At 36.8% G+C, this 24,233-nt stretch overlaps 1 pseudogene; it reads right to left on the bottom strand.

The window, feature by feature from the left end:
• Positions 1-15,329: 15,329 nt before the first annotated feature.
• On the bottom strand, positions 15,330-16,091 carry LOC131820676 (nascent polypeptide-associated complex subunit alpha-like; annotated as a pseudogene).
• Positions 16,092-24,233: the final 8,142 nt, after the last annotated feature.

The following is a 24,233-nucleotide window of genomic DNA, read 5'->3' on the forward strand; positions in this document are numbered from 1 at the left end:
ATTTTCTCAGCTGTTCTGACAGTGAATCTAGGTCTTATGCCAGACCCAAGAAAAGTCTGTAAATATATGACTTGTTGTACTACATAAGGAAGTATACATTTATGTGTAAATAAATATTGCTTTATATGTACATAAATCCCTTAAGTCTAAGGCATGTTTTCTTATATTAGCAAGGGATGTCTGTTAACCAGAAAGTTCCTGAATCCTAATGTAGACTGTGGGATTTATTGAGATTCAGATATCATACTTGCCTGAATTAAATTTTTTTTTTGAACTCATTTTTTTTTAATTTTTTAATTTTTATAAACATATATTTTTATCCCCAGGGGTACAGGTCTGTGAATCACCAGGTTTACACACTTCACAGCACTCACCAAATCACATACCCTCCCCAATGTCCATAATCCCACCCCCTTCTCCCAAACCCCCTCCCCCCAGCAACCCTCAGTTTGTTTTGTGAGATTAAGAGTCACTTATGGTTTGTCTCTCTCCTAATCCCATCTTGTTTCATTTATTCTTCTTCTACCCACTTAAGCCTCCATGTTGCATCACCACTTCCTCATATCAGGGAGATCATATGATAGTTGTCTTTCTCTGCTTGACTTATTTCGCTAAGCATGATACGCTCTAGTTCCATCCATGTTGTTGCAAATGGCAAGATTTCATTTCTTTTGATGGCTGCATAGTATTCCATTGTGTATATATACCACATCTTCTTGATCCATTCATCTGTTGATGGACATCTAGGTTCTTTCCATAGTTTGGCTATTGTGGACATTGCTGCTATAAACATTCGGGTGCATGTGCCCCTTTGGATCACTACATTTGTATCTTTAGGGTAAATACCCAAGAGTGCAATTGCTGGGTCATAGGGCAGTTCTATTTTCAACATTTTGAGGAACCTCCATGCTGTTTTCCAGAGTGGCTGCACCAGCTTGCATTCCCACCAACAGTGTAGGAGGGTTCCCCTTTCTCCGCATCCTCGCCAGCATCTGTCATTTCCTGACTTGTTGATTTTAGCCATTCTGACTGGTGTGAGGTGATATCTCATTGTGGTTTTGATTTGTATTTCCCTGACCGAGTGATATGGAGCACTTTTTCATGTGTCTGTTCGCCATCTGGATGTCTTCTTTGCAGAAATGTCTGTTCATGTACTCTGCCCATTTCTTGATTGGATTATTTGTTCTTTGGGTGTTGAGTTTGCTAAGTTCTTTATAGATTCTGGACACTAGTCCTTTATCTGATATGTCGTTTGCAAATATCTTCTCCCATTCTGTCAGTTGTCTTTTGATTTTGTTAACTGTTTCCTTTGCTGTGCAAAAGCTTTTGATCTTGATGAAATCCCAGTAGCTCATTTTTTCCCTTGCTTCCCTTGCCTTTTGCGTTGTTCCTAGGAAGATGTTGCTGCGGCAGAGGTCGAAGAGGTTGCTGCCCGTGTTCTCCTCAAGGATTTTGATGGATTCCTTTCGTACATTGAGGTCCTTCATCCATTTTGAGTCTATTTTCGTGTGTGGTGTAAGGAAATGGTCCAATTTCATTTTTCTGCATGTGGCTGTCCAATTTTCCCAGCACCATTTATTGAAAAGGCTATCTTTTTTCCATTGGACATTCTTTCCTGCTTTGTCGAAGATTAGTTGACCATAGATTTGAGGGTCTATTTCTGGGCTCTCTATTCTGTTCCATTGATCTATGTGTCTGTTTTTGTGCCAGCACCAGGCTGTCTTGATGATGACAGCTTTGTAATAGAGCCTGAAGTCCGGGATTGTGATGCCACCAACGTTGGCTTTCTTTTTCAATATCCCTTTGGCTATTCGAGGTCTTTTCTGGTTCCATATAAATTTTAGCATTATTTGTTCCATTTCTTTGAAAAAGATGGATGGTACTTTGATAGGAATTGCATTAAATGTGTAGATTGCTTTAGGTAGCATAGACATTTTCACAATATTTATTCTTCCAATCCAGGAGCATGGAACATTTTTCCATTTCTTTGTGTCTTCCTCAATTTCTTTCATGAGTACTTTATAGTTTTCTGAGTATAGATTCTGTGTCTCTTTGGTTAGGTTTATTCCTAGGTATCTTATGGTTTTGGATGCAATTGTAAATGGGATTGACTCCTTAATATCTCTTTCTTCTGTCTTGCTGTTGGTGTAGAGAAATGCAACTGATTTCTGTGCATTGATTTTATATCCTGACACTTTACTGAATTCCTGTATAAGTTCTAGCAGTTTTGGAGTGGAGTCTTTTGGGTTTTCCACATATAGTATCATATCATCTGCGAAGAGTGATAATTTGACTTCTTCTTTGCCGATTTGGATGCCTTTAATTTCCTTTTGTTGTCTGATTGCTGAGGCTAGGACCTCTAGTACGATGTTGAATAGCAGTGGTGATAATGGACATCCCTGCCGTGTTCCTGACCTTAGCGGAAAAGCTTTCAGTTTTTCTCCATTGAGAATGATATTTGTGGTGGGTTTTTCATAGATGGCTTTGATGATATTGAGGTATGTGCCCTCTATCCCTACACTTTGAAGAGTTTTGATCAGGAAGGGATGTTGTACTTTGTCAAATGCTTTTTCAGCATCTATTGAGAGTATCATATGGTTCTTGTTCTTTCTTTTATTGATGTGTTGTATCACATTGACTGATTTGCGGATGTTGAACCAAACTTGCAGCCCTGGAATAAATCCCACTTGGTCGTGGTGAATAATCTTTTTAATGTACTGTTGAATCCTATTGGCTAGTATTTTGTTGAGTATTTTCGCATCTGTGTTCATCAAGGATAAAATGACAAGACGTAAAAATTCAACACAAAAAAAAGAACAAGAGGCAGTACCGAAGGCTAGGGACCTAATCAATACAGACATCGGTAATATGTCAGATCTAGAGTTCAGAATGACAATTCTCAAGGTTCTAGCCGGGCTCGAAAAAGGCATGGAAGATATTAGAGAAACCCTCTCGAGAGATATAAAAGCCCTTTCTGGAGAAATAAAAGAACTAAAATCTAACCAAGGTGAAATCAAAAAAGCTATTAATGAGGTGCAATCAAAAATGGAGGCTCTCACTGCTAGGATAAATGAGGCAGAAGAAAGAATTAGTGATATAGAAGACCAAATGACAGAGAATAAAGAAGATGAGCAAAAGAGGGACAAACAGCTACTGGACCACGAGGGGAGAATTCGAGAGATAAGTGACACCATAAGACGAAACAACATTAGAATAATTGGGAATCCAGAAGAAGAAGAAAGTGAGAGGGGAGCAGAAGGTATACTGGAGAGAATTATTGGGGAGAATTTCCCCAATATGGCAAAGGGAACGAGCATCAAAATTCAGGAGGTTCAGAGAACGCCCCTCAAAATCAATAAGAATAGGCCCACACCCCGTCACCTAATAGTAAAATTTACAAGTCTCAATGACAAAGAGAAAATCCTGAAAGCAGCCCGGGAAAAGAAGTCTGTAACACACAATGGTAAAAATATTAGATTGGCAGCTGACTTATCCACAGAGACCTGGCAGGCCAGAAAGAGCTGGCATGATATTTTCAGAGCACTAAACGAGAAAAACATGCAGCCAAGAATACTATATCCAGCTAGGCTATCATTGAAAATAGAAGGAGAGATTAAAAGCTTCCAGGACAAACAACAACTGAAAGAATTTGCAAATACCAAACCAGCTCTACAGGAAATATTGAAAGGGGTCCTCTAAGCAAAGAGAGAGCCTACAAGTGGTAGATCAGAAAGGAACAGAGACCATATACAGTAACAGTCACCTTACAGGCAATACAATGGCACTAAATTCATATCTCTCAATAGTTACCCTGAATGTGAATGGGCTAAATGCCCCTGTCAAAAGACACAGGGTATCAGAATGGATAAAAAAACAAAACCCATCTATATGTTGCCTCCAAGAAACTCATTTTAAGCCCGAAGACACCTCCAGATTTAAAGTGAGGGGGTGGAAAAGAATTTACCATGCTAATGGACATCAGAAGAAAGCAGGAGTGGCAATCCTTATATCAGATCAATTAGATTTTAAGCCAAAGACTATAATAAGAGATGAGGAAGGACACTATATCATACTCAAAGGGTCTGTCCAACAAGAAGATTTAACAATTTTAAATATCTATGCCCCCAATGTGGGAGCAGCCAACTATATAAACCAATTAATAACAAAATCAAAGAAACACATCAACAATAATACAATAATAGTAGGGGACTTTAACACTCCCCTCACTGAAATGGACAGGTCATCCAAGCAAAAGATCAGCAAGGAAATAAAGGCCTTAAACGACACACTGGACCAGATGGACATCACAGATATATTCAGAATATTTCATCCCCAAGCAACAGAATACACATTCTTCTCTAGTGCACATGGAACATTCTCCAGAATAGATCACATCCTCGGTCCTAAATCAGGACTCAACCGGTATCAAAAGATTGGGATCATTCCCTGCATATTTTCAGACCACAATGCTCTAAAGCTAGAACTCAACCACAAAAGGAAGTTTGGAAAGAACCCAAATACATGGAGACTAAACAGTATCCTTCTAAAGAATGAATGGGTCAACCGGGAAATTAAAGAAGAATTGAAAAAAATCATGGAAACAAATGATAATGAAAATACAACGGTTCAAAATCTGTGGGACACAACAAAGACAGTCCTGAGAGGAAAATATATAGCGGTACAAGCCTTTCTCAAGAAACAAGAAAGGTCTCAGGTACACAACCTTACCCTACACCTAAAGGAGCTGGAGAAAGAACAAGAAAGAAACCCTAAGCCCAGCAGGAGAAGAGAAATCATAAAGATCAGAGCAGAAATCAATGAAATAGAAACCAAAAAAACAATAGAACAAATCAACAAAACTAGGAGCTGGTTCTTTGAAAGAATTAATAAAATTGATAAACCCCTGGCCCGACTTATCAAAAAGAAAAGAGAAAGGACCCAAATAAATAAAATCATGAACGAAAGAGGAGAGATCACAACTAACACCAAAGAAATACAAACTATTATAAGAACATGCTATGAGGGCGCCTGGGTGGCTCAGTGGGTTAAGCCGCTGCCTTCGGCTCAGGTCATGATCTCAGGGTCCTGGGATCGAGTCCCGCATCGGGCTCTCTGCTCAGCGGGGAGCCTGCTTCCCTCTCTCTCTCTCTACCTGCCTCTCTGTCTACTGTGATCTCTCTCTGTCAAATAAATAAATAAATAAATAATCTTTAAAAAAAAAAAAAAAAAAAGAACATGCTATGAGCAACTCTACGGCAATAAATTTGACAATCTGGAAGAAATGGATGCATTCCTAGAAACATATAAACTACCACAACTGAACCAGGAAGAAATAGAAAGCCTGAACAGACCCATAACCAGTAAGGAGATTGAAACAGTCATTAAAAATCTCCAAACAAACAAAAGCCCAGGGCCAGACGGCTTCCCGGGGGAATTCTACCAAACATTTAAAGAAGAACTAATTCCTATTCTCCTGAAACTGTTCCAAAAAATAGAAATGGAAGGAAAACTTCCAAACTCATTTTATGAGGCCAGCATCACCTTGATCCCAAAACCAGACAAGGATCCCACCAAAAAAGAGAGCTGAATTAAATTTTTAAAAGAACCCTTTTATCATTTTTTTTCTTTCTTTTAAAGAAATGTGGGCTAGAATTTAATCCTTTATCCTTGGGAAGTATCTCTGGGGAAAGGGAATATTCAATTTCTACACTTAGAGGCAGTCTTACTCTCCCTTCTTAGCTCTATAATCTGTTACTCTTTTTTAATGGTCTAGCTCTTGAATGGAAAATAGAATGTAACTGAATGAAATATGCAGGGGTAGGGTCCGTAGGAAGATAAGAGTCTAGAAGAGGGAGGGATGAAGGAAAGATCATTCAGAAAAACCACCTTTAATCCTTAGTAGTCAGGCTTGAGGTGACCAGAGTGCTCACTGTGAGCCATCTCCTGTTCCTCAGTGCAGAGCAATACAACCTTGCTCTAAAGAGAAATGTCAGGAACATTTTACACAGATAAGTAGACCTTAATTTTTTAGTTTCTTCCTTTTTAAAAAATTCCTTTCCTATCCCTTTTCTTTTTTAATACCTTCATTTTGATCCTTACACTTCATTTTTATTTCCCTCACCCTTTCATTCTGAAATGAGTCACTTAAAGATCTGTAATAAAGGGCCTCCCATTTCTCATGTATAATTTTTTTCCCAGCTGAATTATTTGCTGTTGTATAGACATGACCATACTATTTAATGTCTACAATTCTTTCTATATCATGATTGTAACAAGAGGAAAAATCCTATTGTGTTGTGGGTGAGCAAATAATTTCTCAGAGAGCATACTTTATTTCTCTAAGGAACAGAAACCCTTCCAAGAAAATGGGATCTCATTAACTAACTTAACCAAAAACACATATGTGTAATGGCATTAGGCATTTCTGATGGCAAAGTGCCAATTCTGAATTCCACAGGAATCTAGGAAATAGCACATTGGCCTCTCTGCCAAATTTAAATCACCTATACCACAAAATAAAATGAGAACACAAAACACAACAGCTATGACTCTTTGGATAGTATGATCATGTATTTTTTGTGTCGACTTAACAAGATACGGGTGACAGGTATTTGATCAAATATTATTCTCAGTATTTCTATGAGATGTTTTTGGATAAGACGGACATCTGAATTGGTAGACTGAGTGCTTGCTTTGGCAGCACATATACTAAAATTGGTAGGTTGAGTAAAGCAGATTGCCCTCCACAATGTGGGTGAGCCTCATCTAATCAGTTGGAGGCCTCAATAAAACAAAAAAGTTGACCCTCCCCAGTATAAGAATAAATTCTCTTTTCTGATGGCTTTTGAACAGAGGCATCAACTTTTTCCTCACTACCACTTCTAACTAAAACATCAGGTCTTCGGGGTCTCTCGCCTGCCAACCTTCAGACTATAGTCACACGATTGGCTTTCCTCTGTCTCCAGCTTGCTGACTCACCCTGCAGATTGTGGGACTTGTCAGCCTCCATAATCTTACAAGCCAATCCTTTAAATAAGTCCTTTGCTTTATTACTATTATTTGTGTGTGCATAAATATACACCCTATTAGTTCTGTTTCTCCTAAGAGCCTTGATTAATTCAAACAGAGTAAGTTATATTACAAAGGCAAATCTTTTAATTTAGTTTAGATTTCTAAAAGCTGGGGTAAATTTTACACCATTAGTCAACTTTGGAAAGTTTCTGGATCCTCTATTTAATTTCCCCTCACATTTCTAATAGGTAACAGATATCACATTTTTTAAAGGAAATAATATTCTTCCATATAGTCAATAGAGGAATTAACTATCATTTCCTGCCTCACAGAATTTTAGTTGCAACAAATATGAAAGGGAAGCTGATCTCAGCCTCAGTGTCTGGAAGTGAAAAGGAGAACCAAGAAGATGAATTTCTCTCCCGGAGTATAGATCATCAGAAGCGATGCTCTGACTCAAATGCAATCTTTTAACTCAAATTAGAGTTGTGCTACTACTTTGCATAGTTATATGTTTGATACATACAAATAAAATTTACAGAACTGAATTCTATTCAGTTAAGTTTCATAAACATAAAGGAGGAGAAAAAGTAAAAGTAAAAGAAAAAGTAAAATTATGAAGATTTTGAAAATTGTGAAGATAAAATTTCACACCCTCTTTCCCAACAAAGCAAAGCACAAACCCTGAGCAGTTACAAGTCATTGTCTCTGAAGTTGGTTAGAAATCTATTGATAATATTTCATTATTGATAGTACATTAAGACCTTTTTCAGATTCTAGCTCACAAATGTAGAGAAATTGGATTCTTGTGGGTAATGATTCATTTATTTCAACTCCTCCTTTACCCTTTTTCATTTGGCAGGATTGATTTCCTTTCTCCATATAATTTCACTTGTCACTATTCATGACTCATGAATTGACCCTCTCTTCTCTTTGTACTTTCCTTTATAAGCTAACGTCTATTCTTAAAAACAACTGAAATGCACATTAAAAGAAAAAAATTGAAGATGGCATTTATGCAAATAGTTGCTTTAGTTATATTTTCTTATATAAAGTTCTGTGCTTCAGATATACCTATAAAGAAATATAAAATTACCACCAGGACTAAAATAGTGAGTCAAAAATTCCTCAGGTGTCCAACTCTAGACCCCTCTCATAGCACATACACATCCCAGCAAATTTAATCTTGAGAAGTCTTTTATCCTGCAGAAGGAAGAAATGGGAAATAATGGGATCTCCGCCTTCAATTTTCTAAGGCAATGCCCAAGTTATTAAAAACAAAAACAACAATTAATCAAATTTCCCTGGAGTTGCAGGGAAATGGGCCTCTAAAACTGTGGCAAGCTTGGGGGCAGGTAGGGAAGGGACCCTGATTTCTTCCCTAATATTAAGACTGAGTCTTCTTGGAGCTGAGCTTGGTTGAAATAACTTGTAGAGTTTGATGCTTATAAAATTAGCTTATTAAGTATTAGTACTGATTATTATTCCCAACTGATGATGTAAGACCTGAGAATAAAAGGGCAGAGCCAGAGCAAGAACAAAGATTTCTAGACTGGGCAAGTCCCTATCATGTACAAATAGTGACTCTGGGACTATCCTCTTGCCATAGCCTTTAGGGATCAAAGAAAGTTAAATAGAAATTTGTGGTGTTAGCTATTATGCTCATTGGCTTCTCTTTCCAACTCCACTAAGTTTATCAGGTTACTTTTTCTGATACGATAGTCTGATGTTTTTCCTGAAGTAGAAATTACAAATTTTGGCATGACTATCTTGAAGCTAATATAGTTGGACAAATTTATTTCTCATTTTTTTGAATGAACATGAGGTACAACAGAAAAATAGATACCTGGACAATGTCACAGAGATCTTAATTATTTTGCTAAATTGGCTCTTGCAGACAAATCAACTGCCAAAAACATAATACTCCACCAAAGAAGAATTTATCTGCACACAAAAATGAAATATTTTACATTCAGCTGATAGCCCAAGTTCTGAAATATCTTAATGTATTTTTAAAATTTTATTTTTCAAGCTTTAAGTGACTTGAAGATCTATCACGTCAAGAATGCTTAGACCATCAAGAAGAGGAAACACTGGTTTGACTGATTTAAAAACCAGATTTGGCATATATTTACCATAATTTGGGTATGTTGTTCAAGCATCTTAAGTCTCAATTACCTCAATGACAAAACATGGAAATAATGTTTACCCTGCAGAATTTCTATCAGAATTAGAGAATTAATATAATGTTTTACTAAAATACTAGTCACTAAGGGGAAACACTGTTCATTTCTAAGAATATATTTTAAATATTCATTGAAAGAAGATTCAGTGCAAGGCTTAGGATAGATGGGTTAAAGTTAGATATGGTACCTCCTGGAATCTGAGAAGACGTGAAAAAGCTAGAGTTAGAACCAAGGGAGATTAGAGACGTGTTTGAGTGTTTAAATACTACAGAAGGCCAGAATTGAAAGTACATGTCAATTTCTTTTCTATATGGAAATCAAAAAAAGCATTCAACTCTGCCCCTAGGATCTGAAGGAAATGATAAGACAGACATAAAAATTGAGTACAATGGTTATCTGGGCTGGTAAACAATAAAGAATGCAAGCCAGGTACAATCAATCAATCAATATCTGCTAGATATAATACAAACATTAAAAATAAAACAAGTTAGAAAAGTAGATTTTTCTCCTGCCCCAAAGAGAAAGCTCAGTATTTTGGGAACTCCATATTGAACCTCTTAAAATCATACCTACCATCCCCAGCAAGTGGGGTTGGAAATACTATTGCCCCTGGTGCAGTCAGGAAATACACTACTCAGAATCCTTGCAAATTCTGAAGATTGGCCAAAATTGCAGGCAGATGCGATTAGTAGGTTAGGTATGCACAAAAACATGCAGCCAACAGGTATTCAGAAGACCATACGGGCATCTCCATTGTGCAGACAACACAGAACGTGGTGTAGATGATACTCTTCAGGCAGAGCCACAACTTGTGACTGGCTTAGAGAATTTACCTCTGGATTTATTAATATGGGAGTTTTTAAAGATCTTGATCAGAACAATTTCATTGAAAATAATACCAGGACCTTTTGAGCTTAACATCAATAGTTTTAAGAGCAATGGAAGAAGTTAGTAATATTCTGTGCTAGTGAGGGTATGGGAAATTGGTATTCTTGCTCATCAAGATAGGAAAGGAAAATTATTGTGGAAGAAAATTTGGCCTATGAACTGTTTGTAGTTCTGTTTTCCTTTGAATACACACACACACACACACACACACACACACACATATATATGTATATACATATAAATTTAAAGTTAAAAACTACATATATTGTATGTGTACACACACACATACAATATATGTATTTTTTTAATTTTAAGTAGGCTCCTCACCCAACATGGGGCTTGAACTCACAGCCCTGAGATTAACAGCTGCTTGCTCTACCAGCTGAGCCAGCCATGCACCTCATATTGTCCATAGTTTTTGAATCAATAAATTAAGATTTAGAAATTTCTCTTTAAGATTTTTATTTATTTATTTGACAGAGAGAGACACAGCAGAGAGGAAGCACAAGCAGGGGGAGTGGAAGAGAGAGAAGCAGGCTTCCCGCTGAGCAGGGAGCCCAATGCGGGGCTGGATCCCAGGACTCTGGGGTCATACCTGAGTCAAAAGCAGATGCTTAATGACTGAGCCACCCAGGCACCCCAAGATTTAGAAATTTCCTAGAGGATATACAGACGCACATAAGTATTTACATACAAGACATGTTCGCCTTTGCCTGACTTCAATTAACAAAAAACAAACTGGACATTTTCTGTTATCCTCTCCACCTATTGTTATTATATACTATTATATGCTATTATATATTATATACTGTTTAACCTGCCTAAAATACCTTCGTATCTTCTCTTCCTTACCTAACTTGGGCTTCTCCTTTAAGACATAGCTCATTTCTCACCTTCTCTAGGAAGCTTTTCCTGACATCCCAGACAAGATACAAGGTTCCTTCTCTGATGTCCCATAGAGATTTCTGCATATTTTTTTTATCATTGTGCTTATCACATTACATTAAATCTATTAAAAGATTTTCTCTGTACCAAATCACAAAATCTTGAGGTATGCAAAAAACAGTTTTTGAATTGAACTAAAGTGAACTATATAACCAAATAAAGACTATAGGAGAGACAGTTTTGGGGAAGATGTGTAATCAGCTTAGATATGTTGAATTTTCAGTAGATGTAAAATATTCAGGGGGAAATTTCAAGAACCGTTTGGAAAATTGGCACATGGAAATTCACATTTGGAGATCAAGAAAGATGCTAGGACAAGAGAGATTACATGTGAGCTCTAGCTATTTATTTAGAAGTAGCACATTTTTTTTTTAAATGTGAAAAGCTCCCCCACTTTCTTTTCTTTTTTTTTTTTAAGATTTTATTTATTTATTTGACAGAGAGAAATCACAAGTAGGCAGAGAGGCAGGCAGAGAGAGAGAGGGAAGCAGGCTCCCTGCTGAGCAGAGAGCCCGATGTGGGACTCAATCCCAGGACCCTGAGATCATGACCCGAGCCGAAGGCAGCGGCCTAACCCACTGAGCCACCCAGGCGCCCCAGAAGTAGCACATTTTTTAAAGGATGAGAATATTAAGGAAAAATGTAGGAAAAGAGAAAAGAAAGCAGCAGAAAGAACCTTAGGAAGTACCTGCATTTAACCATTTGAAGGAGCAGGCAGTGGGTTTGAAAGATATATGGAGAGGACAATGCTCAAATCACAGGTTGTAAAGATGAGTAATCTATACTATTATTTCTTGTTATTGTTTATGATTAGAGCTGTGGTTCTCAATGTGGGACAATTCTGTCCCTCAAAAAATATTTGACAATATCTGAAGACATTTTTTTTTTGTCACAAGTAGGGGAGTAGAGATGGGGTGAGGGGAGAGATGCTATTAGAATATGGTAGGCAGGTGACAGAGATGCCACCTGTATTAATTTGCTAAGACTCCCCAACTCGCATACCACAGATTGGATGATCTAAAGAACACAAACTTATTTTCTCACAGCTCAGTAGGCTGGATGTCCAAGAACAAGATGCCTTCAAGGTTTGGTTCCTCCTGAGGTATCTCTCCTTGGCTTACAGATGGAGGTTTCTTGCTATGTACTCACTTGGCCTGTGTAGTCTGTGTGTACAAACCCTCATGTCTTTCTGGATGTCCTGATTCTGACCCAGGATATGGGTCAAAATGATTAAGGCCCACCTAAATGACCTTATGGCAATGTAATTAACACTTTGAAGTCTCTATCACCAAACACAGTCAGAATTCTAAGGGTTAGGGCTTGCACATATGGATTTAGAGAGAAAACTATTCATTTCACAACACTTTGCCTTCTAGATACCCTAGAATTGACATCCTTTTCACAAGCAAAATATATTCACCCCAACCGAACAGCCCAAATTATTTTTTTTAAGATTTATTTATTTGACAGACAGAGATCACAAGTAGGCAGAGAGGCAGGCAGAGGGGGTCAGGGGAAGCAGGCTCCCCACTGAGCAGAGAGCCCAATGCGGGGCTCGATCCCAGGACCCTGAGATTATGACCTGAGCCGAAGGCAGAGGCTTTAACCCACCGAGCCACCCAGGCGCCCCTCTTCCAGGATTTTTATGGTTTCAGTACATACACTTAGGTCTTTAATCCAATTTGAATTTAGTTTTGTGTATGATGAAGAAAGTAGTCCAGTTTCATTCTTTTTCATATAGCTGTCTGGTTTTCCCAACACCATTTGCTAAAGAGATAGTCTTTTTTCCAACAGGCAGTCTTTCCTGTTTTGTTGAAGATCAATTGACCATACAGTTGTATGTTCCTTTCTGGGTTTCCTATTCTGTTCCACTGATCTATATGTCTATTTTCCTGCCAGTATCATACTCTTTTGATGATTACAGCTTTGTTGGTTTTTGTTGTTGTTGTTAAAAGAGTTTATTTAATTATTTGAGAGAGACAGAGAGAAAGAGAACATAAGTAGGGTAGATGCAGAGAGAGAAGCAAACTCCCCACTAAGCAGAGAGCCTGGTGCAGTGGTTGATCCCAGACTCTGCGATCATGACCTGAGCCGAAGGCAGATGTTTAACTGACTGAGCCACCCAGGTGCCTCATCACTATAGCCTTGTAATATAACTTGAAGTCCAGAATTCTGATATCTTCAGCTTTGCTCTTCTTTTTCAAGGTTGCTTTGCTATTCACAGTCTTTTGTGGTTCCATACACATTGTAGGAATATTTGTTCTAGTTCTGGTAAGAACGGTAGTTAGGTATTTTGATAGGGATTGCATTAAATGTGCAGATTGCTTTAGGCAGTATAGATATTTTAACAAGATTTTTTCTTCCGATTCATGAGCATGGGATATCTTTTCATTTCTTTGTGTCATCTATTTCATCAGTGTTTTATAGTTTTCAGAGTCTTTCACGTTTTTTAAGTTTAATTTTATTTTTTCAGTGTTCCAAGATTCATTATTTATGTAGCACACCCAGTGCTCAACGTAATACATGCTCTCCTTAAAACCCATCATTAGGCTTACCTAACCCTCCACCCCCTTCCCTTCAAAACCCTCAGTTTGTTTCTCAGAGTCCACAGTCTCTCACGTGAATGTCTCCCCTCCAATTTTCCCCAATTCACTTTTCCTTTCCTTCTCTTAATGTCTGCTGTGTTATTCCTTACGCTCCACAAGTAAGTGAAACCACATAATTCACTCTCTCTGCTTGACATATTTCACTCAGCATAATCTCCTCCAGTCCCATCCATGTTGATACAAAAGTTGGATGTTCATCCTTTCTGGTGAAGGCATAATGTTCCATATTATTTATGGACCATATCTTCTTTATCAGTAATGTGGCTGGATACAAAATCAATACACAGAAGTCAGTTGTTTTATTATACACTAATAATGAAAATATAGAAAGGGAAATTAGGAATCAATTCCATTTACTATAGCACAAAGAACTAAGATTAAACCTAATCAAAGAGGTAAAGGATCTGTACTCAAGGAACTATAGACACTCATAAAAGAAACTGAAGAAAACACAAAAAGATGGAAAAGAATTCCATGCTCATCGATCAGAAGAATAAACATTGTTAAAATGTCGCTACTGCCTAGAGCAATCTATACTTCCAATGCCATCCTGATCAAAATTATGCTGGTATTTTTCAAAGTGCTGGAACAAACAATCTTAAAATTTTTATGGAATCAGATGAGACCCCGAACGGCTAAGGAAATGGTGAAAAAGAAATACAAAACTGGGAGCATCACATTGCCTGATTTCAAGCTTTATTACAAAGCTGTGATCACCAAGACAGCATGGTACTGGCACAAAAACAGACACATAGACCAGTGGACCAGAGTAGAGAGCCCAGATACGAACCCACAACTCTATGGTCAAATAATCTTTGACAAAACAGGAAAAAATATCCAGTGGAAAAAAAGGCAGTCTTTTCAATAAATGGTGCTGGGAAATTTGGACAACTATGTGTAGAAGAATGAAACTTGACCATTCTCTTACACCGTACACAAAGATAAACTCAAAATGGATAAAAGACATCAACGTGAAGCAGGAATCTATCAAAATCTTGGAGGAGAACATAGGCAGTAACTTCTTCGACATTGGCCACAGCAACTTCTTTCAAGACACTTCTCCAAAGGCAAAGGAAACAAAAGCGAAAATGAACTTTTGGGACTTCATCAAGATCAAAAGCTTCTGCACAGCAAAGGAGTCTTTCACTACTTTGATTAGGTTTACTCCTAGGTATTTTGTTGGTTTGGATACAACTAACTGTAAATGGAGTTGTTTTCTGTTTCTCTTCCTGCTGTGTCTTTGTTGGTGTATAGAAATGCAACAGATTTCTACATATCGATTTTGTATCCTGTGACTTTACTGAATTTGTATATCAGTTCTAGCAGTTTTTTGGTGGTGTCTTTCTGGTTTTCTACATATGGTATCATGCCATCTGCAAATAGTGAAAGTTTTACTTCTTCCTTGCCAATCTGGCTTCCTTTTATTTCTTTTTGTCTTACTGCTATAGCTAAGACTTCTAGTACTATGTAGAATAAAAGTGGTGAAGATGGACATCCCCCTTCATTCCTGGCCATAGAAAAAGCTCTCAGTTTTTCCCCAATAAGGATATTAGCAGTGGGTTCTTCATATATGGCCTTTATTATGTTGAGGTATGTTCCCTCTAAACATACGGTGTTGAGGACGTTTATCATGAATCGATGTTGTATTTTGCCAAATGCTTTTTCTGCATCTATTGAAATGGTCATAAGGTTCTTATCCTCTTATCTCTCTGTTGATCAATTCATTTTTCATCCTATAAGAAGACATAATGTTATTAATGTAGAAACAATAAAGATTTGAAACGAAGCTGCAATTATTCTTTTGAAACACACACACACAAAAATGTCCCTTAGTTTCAGATGGATACACTGTTAATTCTATAATACCATTTACAGTGTCATCCCTATTGTTCTTCAGGACTCAGATGCCTTTGCTTCTGACACTTTTGCTTGCGACATGACCAATTCTCTGTCCTTAACCTCTGCATACATTTCCTCAACCTCTTCCTCCTCATTTTCCTCCATTTTCCTCTGTGTGTTCTCCTGCATGTCTGAGACAGCTTCACCTTCAACTTTGAATTTCTCATCAGCAGCTAGTTGTGCCAGCTGAGACAAATCCTTGATCTTGCCGTCCTCAAAAACTATGTAGGTATCTGAAGCTGGGCTCTTGCAGACATCTGGTTTTGTGGTGGGATATTCTTAGACTTCCGGATAGTGACTCTAGTGACTCCTTTAACCTGTCGTAGACCTATTTCCATAACTTCTTTTCACTCCGGTTCTGTTTTGCTTTACTGACTGGTTCTTTATCAATTTCAGCTGCTGCTGCCAGCTGGGCTTATGTGGTTGCCAGCATAGAATCTTGTTCCTCAAGTTTTGATTCATCAGCATTGGATTCCATTCCAGACCCAGTCTCAGTCTGGGGCTATGGTAACTCCTAATTTTTACCAGGGGTGGTTTCTGTGGGTTCAGCTGGCATTGTGTGCAGGAAACATGAAACCAAGATGGCAACAGTAAGGGAGCAAGAGAGAGTGTAGCCAGGCTTGTTGCAGAGGGATTATCCTTTCTTTTATTAATGTGATTATCACATTGATTCATTTGTGAATATGGAACCACTCTTGAAACCCAATTATAAATCCCTCTTGATTGCAGTGAATAATTTTTTTTAATATTTTGTTGGGATTGGTTGGTTAGTATTTTGTAGGGTAATGCTGATCTCCTGGAATGAAATGTGAAGTTTTCTTCCTTTTTCTATTTTTTTAGAATAGTTTGAGAAGAAAAGGTTTTAACTCTTTTCTAAATGTTTGGTAAAATTTGTCTGAAGCCGTCTGGTCCTGGACTTTTGTTTGTTGGGAGATTTTCTATTACTGCTGGTTATTGGTCTGTTCAAGTTTTCTAGTTCTTCCTATTTCAGTTTTGGTACATTTATGTTTCTAGGAATTTATCTATTTCTTTAAGATTGTCCAATTTGTTGGTATATAGCTTTTCATAATAATCTCATAATTTTTTGTATTTCTCCTAATTCGTGATTTTATTTATTTGGGTCCCTTGTGTTTTCTTTTTGATAACTCTCAGTAGAGGTTTATCAATTTTATTATTTTTTTTGAAATATCAACTACTGGTTTCATTGATCTGTTCTTTTTTTTATTTTTTTAGTTGCAATAGCATTTATTTCTGCTGTAGTCTGTGTTATTTCCTTCTCTCTTCTGGCTTTAGGCTTTGTCATTCTTTTTCTAGCTTCTTTAGGTGTAAGGTTAGGTTTAAGGTTAGGTTGTTTAATCAAGATTCTTGTTGTTTCTTGAAGTAGGCCTGTATTGCTATATACTTCTCTCTTAGGGCCACTTTTTTTTCCATCCCAAAGCTTTAGACCACTGTGTTTTCATTTTCATTTGCTTCCATGAACTTTTTTTTCTTATATTTCCTGGCTGACCATTCATTGCTTAGTAGCATATTATATAATCTCCATTATTTGTGGTCTTTTCAGAGTATTGGTTTTTTGGATTTTGTTTGCTATTCTGACTTTCTTATCTATTTGTACAATATATATTTCTCCATCCCCTTGCATTCAATCTGCAGATGTCTTTAGGTCTCAAATGTATCTCTAGAGGCAACATATAGGTAAGTCTGTTTTTTTACCCATTCTGACAACCTATGTCTTTTGGAGCATTTAGCCCATTTACAGTCACAGTACTATTGATAGATATGTACTTATTGCCATTTTATTACTTCATTTGTGGTTGTTTTTCAAGATTTTTCTCTGATTCTTTTTTCTGTTACTCCCTTTCTTGTTTTGTTGATTTTATTTAGTGATATATTTGGATTTCTTTCTCTTTATCCTTTGCATGTTTATTAGCGGTTTTTTATATATGATTACCATTAAGTTTGTATATAACTACTTCAGCAAATGGCAATCTATATTAAGTTGATGGTCATTTAAGTTTGAACTCATTCTTTTCTGCTCTCCTACCCACAAACAGTCACAAATTCTTAACCCATTCTAGCATCAATTCTAAGTTCCAAATCTTATCTAGTATCATGCAAGATATTATTCATTCTGAGGCAGAGATTTCTCTCCAGTTATGATCTTGTGAAAACAGACAAGTAATAGACTTCCAAAATATAATGGTGGACAAGCTAAGACAGATATTCTCATTCCAAAAGGCAGAAATAAGAAAGAAAAAGGGACCAGGGGTCTGAATCAAATCATTCCATTCAAATCGGATCCATTAGGTCATAAGGTTCAATAACTGATCACATTTTCAAATGTTTTACTTAAAAATCTCCTCAGCTAAATGTCCATTCACAAATTCTACCTTTCACATAACACTAGAACACAATTCAACTAAATCCTTTGCCACTTTCCTCCAATGTTTAATAACATGTTCCTCATTTCCATCTGAGATCTCACTAAAAACATCTTTAATGTCTACATTTCTACCAACAACTTCTTGAATGCTATCTAGACTCTTGCTAACATGCACTCCAAAAGTCTGCTAGCTTCTGCCTATCACCTAGTTCCAAAACCACTTCTATAATTTTGGTTATTTATTATAGCAGCATTCCATTTCTCAGTACCAAATTCTGGATTTTTCAGGGTTCTCTAGAGAAATAGAATGAATTAGAGAGAGATGGAGAAAGAGAGAAAAAGAGAAAGAGGGAGAGAAAGTGAGATTTATTTAAAGGAATTGGCGCACACAACTTTGGAGGCTTGGTAAATCCAAAATATGATAGGGTAGGCTGGCAGGTTGGAGACTCAGGGAAAAGTTACAGTTCAAATCCAAATCCTTTCTTGTTAGGGAGAGGTCAGTATTTATTCTGTTATTCTGTTGAGGCCTCTACCTGATTGGATGAGATCCAACCCCAATGTGTTTTATTCAAAAACCACCAATTCAAATGTTATTTGCACACAGAAAAAGACATTCATGCCCCAGCTGAGCTGACACGTAAAATTCACCATCACATGGCCTCACCCTATAATGCATAAGGCATTTCGCCATAAGAAAAAATTATCTGGCCCAGAACATCATTAGCACTAAAGTTGAGAAAGCCTGGTCTCAATTTCTGGGAAGATTATAAGGACATTATAATGAGCATTATATAAATATAGCACCTGTAACAATAATATAAATAATAAAAAGGAAGGAAGGAAGAGAAGGAGGAGGGAAAGGAAAAGAGAGAAGAATTTAGACACCCTGAAGGTGAAAATGTGATATACTCTCTCTTTAAGCCACTCTCAGGTCCCACTAGAAGATCTTAGAGAATAGTGGGTAAACTCAATAAATATCACTGATTAATAGTAAGTGAGCCCTGAGTGTGACCACTAAGAGAGGTATATCACCAGTATGTTTTATTTAATTTCATAATATTTCATGGGAGAACTTTTTTCTTAGCCATAGGTTTACTATATACATTTCAAAGGTTAACAATTAAAATAACAGATTTGGCTTTTTTTTTTTTTTTCCCTATCAGCCTCGATCACTTTAGAGTGCTTTGTTGATTGTTTGTTTGTTTCTGAGAGTCCTTTGTTCTCTTAAAGCACAAATAGGGATTTTTATTTGGAAATAAGAGTACTTTGGCCAAATACACTTAAATAATAATCAGACAGTCTATAGATTTAAAAATTAGTATTCCCACAAATAATAAATCAAAGAGATGCATCCTTAAAAGGGCTTAGTTTGAATTTTCTGAACGAAGAAAACTTTAAAAAAAGACAGTTCAAGCATGAATCATGGTGTTATTTATTAGGTTTTCTTCCATAAAATCATTGCTCTATATTTACTAAATTAAAAAGCCTCCCATCCAAGTCCACAATAGCCAAACTATGGAAAGAACCTAGATGTCCATCAACAGATGAATGGATCAAGAAGATGTGGTATATATACACAATGGAATACTATGCAGCCATCAAAAGAAATGAAATCTTGCCATTTGCAACAACATGGATGGAACTAGAGCGTATCATGCTTAGCGAAATAAGTCAAGCAGAGAAAGACAACTATCATATGATCTCCCTGATATGAGGAAGTGGTGATGCAACATGGAGGCTTAAGTGGGTAGAAGAATAAATGAAACAAGATGGGATTGGGAGGGAGACAAACCATAAGTGACTCTTAATCTCACAAAACAAACTGAGGGTTGCCGGGGGGAGGGGGTTGGGGAGAAGGGGGTGGGATTATGGACATTGGGGAGGGTATGTGATTTGGTGAGTGCTGTGAAGTGTGTAAACCTGGTGATTCACAGACCTGGGGATAAAAATATATGTATATAAAAAATATATGTTTATAAAAAATAAAAAATAAAAAAATAAAAAGCCTATTTATTATTCTAAAAACTTATAGACTTGAATGTTTTAGTTTTGTATTATACAAAAATTTTGACAAAAATTTTGTTATAACTGTATCTGGTCATTTTTATTAGATATGAATTAATTACCTAAGACACCCAAATCCTTTCTTTAAAAAAATGCTATGTTGCATTCACTATATAGAATTTCACAATTTACTGTGATCGAAGCAGTAAGTGGAGCTGAAAGCATGATGAGTCCACAGAGGTTTCAATGAAGTAATCGATGAAGGACGAATGATAATTCCAAAAGAGCTGAAAGGCTATCTATTGTGCTTTATAGTTACAAATATGCTGTCAAAAACTGGATTCTCTTTTTTTCCTGAGTATTAAGCACTTGTTTCTAGGTATTTAACTCACCCCTTTTACTTTTTAGTTCATTAAGGTTCACTCACAGAGAAACCAAATGGTTGACTTTCTTGAGGGATTGTTAGCCATGCCTTCCTTAAGTCATCACTTCCTTATGAAATACAGCAATAATCCTCAAATTCTGCCTGGAGCCGTTCATATAATTAAAGAAAAATCTTAACTCAATGGACATTTCTCAGGCTGGTTGATGATGCCCAAATGGCTCTTCTTTGGTTGAGCAGTGTAAGGTGATCATAATGACAATTTTCACATTTTTTAAATTAAAATAAAGAAACTTGTACAATGGGTTTTGCTTTCCTTGCAAGTTTGAGTCAAGCGCTTTTAGTTAGAAGGAAGACATAAGAAAAGCTAATTGATTTGGATCTCTAGGTAAATCCTGATTGGTTATTAATGAATAAGGAAAGAAGATAGAGTAAATGTAGCCTACTGAAGGTCAAGTGATACTTGTTTAAACATCATTTGTAGCACTGGTTACGACCACTCAACTTAATCAACTACAAACCAGAGAAAAATTACCCTATCTCTGAAACACAATGAAATGCAAATATGCAAACATAACATGACATTGGCCAAACCCATGTTTCCCATTTGAAAGATTTCTTTTCTAGAAATGCTTGGCTTTATTTGTAAGATATTTAATGGCACAGTAGTCACATTATTCAAAGAAATATCAAGTCTAACTCCTAACAAAGTAGAAGTAGAATCTATACCTTTCTTGGAGTGGAACTATGAGGGTTCTTTTAATAAACTTTTTATTTTGGAGAAATTTTAGATTTACAGAAAAGTTGCAAAGATACTACAGAGAGTTCCTATCTACCTCTCATCTAGTTTCCCTTGTTAACATTTTACATTGCCACAGTCCATGATTCAAAACAAGAAATTGACGTTGGTACATACATTAGTTTCCTAAGGCTGCTGTAATAAACTATCACAAACCTGTAGCTTAAAACAACTCACACCTATTCTCCCACAGTTCTGGAGGCCAGAGAATAAGAAAAAGATATTCCCAGGACCGCACTTTCTCTGAAGACTCTGAGGGAGATTTCATTCCTTGCCTCTACCAGCTTATGGTGCTTGGTGGAATTTCTTGATTTGTGGTTCTAATCTCCACCGCCATCATCACATGACCACCTTCTCATCTCTGTGCTGATCTTGTAAGAAACATGTCATTGGATTTAACTCACCCAGATAGTCTAGAATGATCTTATCTGGAGATACTTAATTATACCTGCAAAGATACTTTTTCCAAGTAAGATAACATTCACAAATTCCAGGGATTAGGACATGGACATATATTTTGAGTGGGTAATCATTCAACCTATTGCAGATTATAATTAACTAAACTCCAGTTTTTGTGTCAATGTTATCTTTCTATTCCAGTACCAAATTGAGAGCATCACAACACATTTATTGCCATGTCTCCCACATTCCCTCTCATCTGTGACAGTTCCTAGCCTTAACTTCTTCTTCATGACCTGGAGAATCTTGCGATACTCTGGCCAGCTATTCCACAGAAAACCCCCAGTCTGGGTTTGCCTAATGCCTTTCACGTGATTAAACTGGTTTACAGATTTGGAGAAATTACAGGGATGAAATACTTTTATTGTCACATTCTATCAGGAATACATGATGTCCACATAACATTACTGCAGATGTAAACTTTCATCACTGGTTTAAGGTAATTTATGCTGGGTTTTCCCAGCCTGGCTGTGTGTGTGTGTGTGTGTGTGTGTGTGTGTGTTCCCTACTCTAATCTAAAGAATTGAGTCACTAATACCAGCCCATGGAGAGTGGGGAATGGATGTGGGAGATTGAAGCTGTACCTTCTGTAAAGTGAAATAGCTACATTTATTATTTGGAATTCTTCTATAAATTCTCCCTCATTTACTTATTCTTAATCATTTTAATATCAGTATAGACACATATATTTATATTTTGGGTTATGATTCAATACATTATCTATTTTGTCGTTTAAATTTTTCCAGCTTTGCCAATTGAGAGTTCTTTCAGATTGGCCCCTGTGTCTCTAGGACATGTCTGCATTTATTTATTTATTTATCTATTTATTTATATTTTCCTTCTCTTTTTTTTTGAGTACTTCTTTACTTTCTGGTACTACAAGATGTCCCAGACTTATCTTGTTTTGGTGGTTTACTTTTCAAAGCCAAACAAAATATTAAATATTCAAGACTTTGGTTTTGCTTGTCTGGAATGATAAAGAGAACTCGCCTATTAATACCTCACAGAACCATAGTAAGTAAAGATAGTGGCACAGTTTCATAAAGTATTGATTAAACAAATAGCCAAGATAAAGAGTTATGTGAGATAGTTACTCTCCTTAAAAATAAAATGCTCATAGGGCACCTGGGTGGCTCAGTGGGTGAAGCCTCTGGCTTTGGCTCGGATCATGATCCCAGGGTCCTGGGATCGAGCCCCACATCGGGCTCTCTGCTCAGCAGGGAGCCTGCTTCCCCCTCTCTCTCTGCCTGCCTCTCTGCCTACTTGTGATCTCTGTCTGTCAAACAAAATCTTTAAAAGAAATGTCCATGCCTCCAGCAGAAAACTAAGCAGTTACATTGAATTCTAGTAATAGAGTCAGCAACCTTTAGTTTCAGGACAACTTCAGCTGAGACTGTCAATTCCCTATTGGTACAAACCATGATTAGCTATAAGCTTGCAGCACCCTTCTCACTTGCTTTTAACCTTTGTCAGTGTTTGTAAATTTACAGATGCTGCTCTCTCATAAAATCTTCAGTTGAATAACATACCATTTTCATATAACAGTTTTGGCCCTTGAGACCCTAGAAAAGTTTACAGTGTAGATGTAAGTCACTTATCCCGGAAATGAAATGAAATGAAATGAAAGTGCCTATGGAAACCTACTAGTAGGTACATAAAATAAACAGTACTATGCAGAATTCTAACTTGTGTTTTTATTTATATTTTCCCTGGAAGAGGGAAGCAAAGAGAAATTTATCTGGTTATTGTTGGACTTTCTGCAAGCCAAGCTGTATTTACCTAGAACTACTTGGTCAACAACACACTAAAAAGGCTAGAATTAAGGCACTATAACAACAATAATTACTTCAATAATAGAAGACATTTATATACATATATAAAATATATAAATATATAGAGAGAATGAATATGTTTATTATGTCTATAATATACAATGTATATACATGCTTATTTCATCACCAAATAGTTCTGTCAGATGGGTAAGGAAACTATTCCATACATTATCTCTACTCTGGGAATAAGGACACCTGCAGTAAGACAGGTTGAATTTCTTGGTGCAATCATACTCCTTTACTTACAGAGCACAAGGATTCAGAAATGTCTTCTGAATCTTTTTGTATTAACAATACATGTACAGAAAATCACAAAGTATGTTATATATCTGAAATGTTCTTTAGTGTTCTTTTGGAACATATAAGGCTCTCATCTTTTTTTTTTTTAGATTTTATTTATTTGAGAGACAGAGATTACAAGTAGGCAGAGAAGAAGAGAGAGAGAGAGGAGGAAGCAGGCTCCCTGTTGAGCAGAGAGCCCGATGTGGGGCTCGATCCCAGGACCCTGGGATCATGACCTGAGCCTAAGGCAGAGGATTTAACCCACTGAGCCACCCAGGCATCCCAAGGCTCTCATCCTTATGAGAAATTTATAACGAGCTAAAAAGTAGTTAACCTCCTGAATTCAAGCTGTGCTTAAAAACTCAATGTTCTTACAGCCTGATTAAACAGTTTTCCAAAATTCAGTCTGGCATATAAAAATATTCTAAATTCTTAAAATGTTATTTAAAGGAAATTGTATGTGTATTAAAGTCAAGGTACAAAATATGTGTGCTACTTCCTCTAAAAGAAGGAATCCTTTCAATTCAGTACATTTTAACAAGATGTGCATTGTAAGA

The sequence above is a fragment of the Mustela lutreola genome, chromosome 18 (assembly GCF_030435805.1).
Source record: "Mustela lutreola isolate mMusLut2 chromosome 18, mMusLut2.pri, whole genome shotgun sequence".
NCBI lineage: Eukaryota > Metazoa > Chordata > Mammalia > Carnivora > Mustelidae > Mustela > Mustela lutreola.